The following is a 3,694-nucleotide window of genomic DNA, read 5'->3' on the forward strand; positions in this document are numbered from 1 at the left end:
CTATTGTGAGTTTTTACTTGACGACAATTCAGTATACTTGCCGAGGGAAATCTGTTGAGAGACAAGTTTCTGTGCATTAAGTAGCTAGGTATTCTATTATAGTTGTATAGGTTGTTCTATGTGTCGAGTGAAATCTTAGGTTAATCAAGGACTCAAATTTTAAGCTCACTTGACCATATACATCCTTACCTCCACCCTAGCCCCATTACAACCCATGAATAAGACCTCATGATACTTCTATGCATGCATTAAGTAATTGTTGATTGTTAGATAAAAGACAAATCTTGGAAAGCATGATTTGGAGAGAATTGAGTGACGAACCCTATACACTTGAGCGAATAGAGCAGATACACTTCCGGTGAGGGTTCGATGCTCAACTCCTTGTTCCCGGCTTTCACGAGCGTTTATCTAGCAAGTTATATGTACTTCATGTTGATGTTCAATTTGGTAGGATTCATAAACTACATAGCATTTTCACCCCGTATGCTCATATGTGTTCTTGGAGGATAGATTTACCCTTGACCAAGTAGATAGACAATTTTACATTAGTTGCACGCATTCATTTAAGAAATTTGCACTTCATAAACCCTTTCTTACCATGATCTTTGGTCTTTTTATTTTAAGCATGAGGACATGCTTGGTTTAAGTGTGGGGAGATTTGATAAACCCCAATTTTATGGTTTATATTGTGAAGAATTTAGGGAATTTTGTCAATATTTTTCACACTTATTCACAAGAAATGCATGGTTTTTTGTTCTCTTCCTAATATTGCTTCATGAAGAAAAACATGCTTATTTTGCCTTAAAATTGCTATATTTTGATTCTCTTCTATTACCATTCAATGCCGTGACGTGTTTGTTGAGTGATTTCAGAATTTATAGGGCAAGGATGGCCTAGAAAAGAGAAAGAAAGCATGCACAAGAGGAAGGAACATGAAGATTTGGATTTTGGGAATTCCAGCATGGATGCGCACGCGCACCTCACGCGCACGCATGGATAAAGGCAGCTGGAAGTGGTGTGCAAGGATGGACGCATCCGCGCGGATCAGAGAAATCCCACCGACGCGCGCGCGCACATGGTGCACACGCGTGGATCACAAAAGCAATCGGCACGCACGCACGCATGGCGTGCACGCGCGGAAAGCTGCACGTGACCTCATTAAAGGAAATCGTGCCTGGCGATTTTTGAGGCTCATCAGGCCCAAATTCAAGCTGTTTCTGCATGGAAAAGACCCAAGGATGCTAGGGGGAAAGGGAGGATCAATCATTTTACACTTAGACACAATTTTTAGATAGTTTTGGTTCTTTGTTCTTCTAGAGAGAGAAACCCTTGTTCCTCTCTAGATCTAGCTTTAATTTGATCTTCCCTTGTTGAATTCTGAATTGGATCTTATTAATTACTAGTTTTAATTGTTTAATTTGAATTCTCTAGTATAATTTTGTTTAGTTCTTTGTTAGAGAGAAACCCTTGTTCCTCTCTAGATCTAGCTTTAATTTGATCTTCCCTTGTTGAATTCTGAATTGGATCTTATTAATTACTAGTTTTAATTGTTTAATTTGGATTCTCTAGTATAATTTTGTTTAGATCTTGTGTTAGTTTTATTTTTCCTTGTTGTTTGTCATTTTATACTGATTTCATGAATATTGTAGATCTTGATTTGTTATTGTTGCATTGATGATTTCCATGATTAATTGTGTTGTTTGAGTGATTGTATGTTGATAATTGTTAGTGGGTACTTGTTAGTTCCAATTTAATTGCAATTTGAATAGGTCTTTTATTAATGCTTACCATGTGTTTGATGAAATGTTTCCATTGATTATGGAGTAGTTCTCCTTACTCTTGGCCTAGGCTAAGGGAAATGGGTAAACTTGAGTCATTGGGTCTAATGAATTTGATGATTTGGGAACTCTTAGTGGTCAATTTGATAGCCATTGACACTAGTCTACTACTAGGTTAATTAGTAGTGAGGTTGGACCTTATGGGTTGATGTTGACTAAACCATTTAACATACTTCAAGTATAGAAGTAGACTTAATGAGTTTGGTTCCTCATAATTGTCAAAATATGGTTATTAGACAAGGATAGTGACCCCAATTCCCATGTCTAGCCAAGAGTTGCTTTTATCATTCATATTTGAAAACCCAAAATATTTCTTGCATTCCAAGATTACTTGCTTGTTAAGATTTCTAGTTTAATTTCTTGCTCATGACTTGCAACCCCGGATTTCTAACCAATGTCGAAGCACATGTTTGCCCATTCCTTGTGAGACGACCCGAGGTTTAAATACTTCGGTTACTTTTATTGGGGTTGAACTTGTGACAACCAATTTCCTTCTAAATTTGATACCCGAGGATTGTTGTTGGGAAGAGCTATACTTGCAACGGGATTTTGTTGAGAAATTCTATACCAACATAGTCTTCGGGGCCATCAAAGAGAAAATAAAAACAAAAGCTAACAAGAAATAAAGAAAATTAAGCCCTACAACTAGCAAAAACCAACAAGCAAACCAAAAAAAATCAAGCTATTCACAATATATACAATAGCCAATAACATAGCACCATTGCAATCCCCGGCAACGGCGCCATTTTGATGAACGAATTCCTTGTACGATTTAGAATTTCACAAATGAAATGTCATTGCAAGTATAGTTCTAAACCAACAGAGAATTCTCACATGCAAAAATATTGGTTGTCACAAGTACAAACCCCAAATAAGAATTAACTGAAGTATTTAGACTCCGGGTCATCTAACAAGGGATTACAATGAAGTGTCAATTATTGGCTTTGAAAGGGCAAATGGGTTTTGATTTATAAAGGGAGCAAGAAAGAGGTAAATCAAACAACTAATTAAAGAAAGTAAGATAAAAAACTCTTGGCTAGATATGGGAAATTGAGATCACCATCCTTGTCAACAAATCAATTATTGATAATTATTAGGAACCGAGCTCATTAGGTCTACTGACTAAAGCCTTAAGTACGTAATGTTTACTCCTAGGCTTGGAGTACGTCAAATGGCTTAATCAACATCAATCCATAAGTCCCAACCTAGCTATTAATTAACTTAGTAGTAGGCTAGAGTCAATGGTTATCGACATAGAGGCCTTGGTTGATTGCTCTTGGAGTTGGAGAGAGAACCGAAGTGAACCGGGTTGAGAATTATAAAAGCTTGAGTAAAAGTTTGAGTAAAAGTTTGAGGCAAACTTTTACTCAAACTTTTTACATCAGCTGCCCCGTTCTTGCTGCTACCAACGTTTGAGCCAAAGTTTGGGGTCAAACTTTTGCTCAAACGTTGGCCCCCTTATACACACTCATGACGCCAACGTTTGCCAAAAAGTTTGAGGCAAACGTTGGCGCAAACTTTTTGTCTCCAGGGTGTGTTATTGATGGCGCCAACGTTTGCCAAAAAGTTTGAGGCAAACTTTGGCGCAAACTTTTTCTCTCCAGGGTGTTGATATATGATGCCAACGTTTGCCAAAAAGTTTGAGGCAAACGTTGGCTCAAGATTTTCTCCCAAAAGTTTGAGCTAAAGTTTGAGGCAAACTTTTGCTCAAGCTTTTTGTTCCCTGGTGTGTTTTCACTTATCCGAAAGTTTGAGCTAAAGTTTGAGGCAAACTTTTGCTCAAACTTTTTGTTCTCTCTTGCTCCTAGCCATTCCTTCTTGCTTCAACCTTTCTCCAAGCTTTCTTCACCTATCAT

This window comes from Arachis ipaensis, chromosome B05 (genome assembly GCF_000816755.2).
Source record: "Arachis ipaensis cultivar K30076 chromosome B05, Araip1.1, whole genome shotgun sequence".
Taxonomy (NCBI): Eukaryota; Viridiplantae; Streptophyta; class Magnoliopsida; order Fabales; family Fabaceae; genus Arachis; species Arachis ipaensis.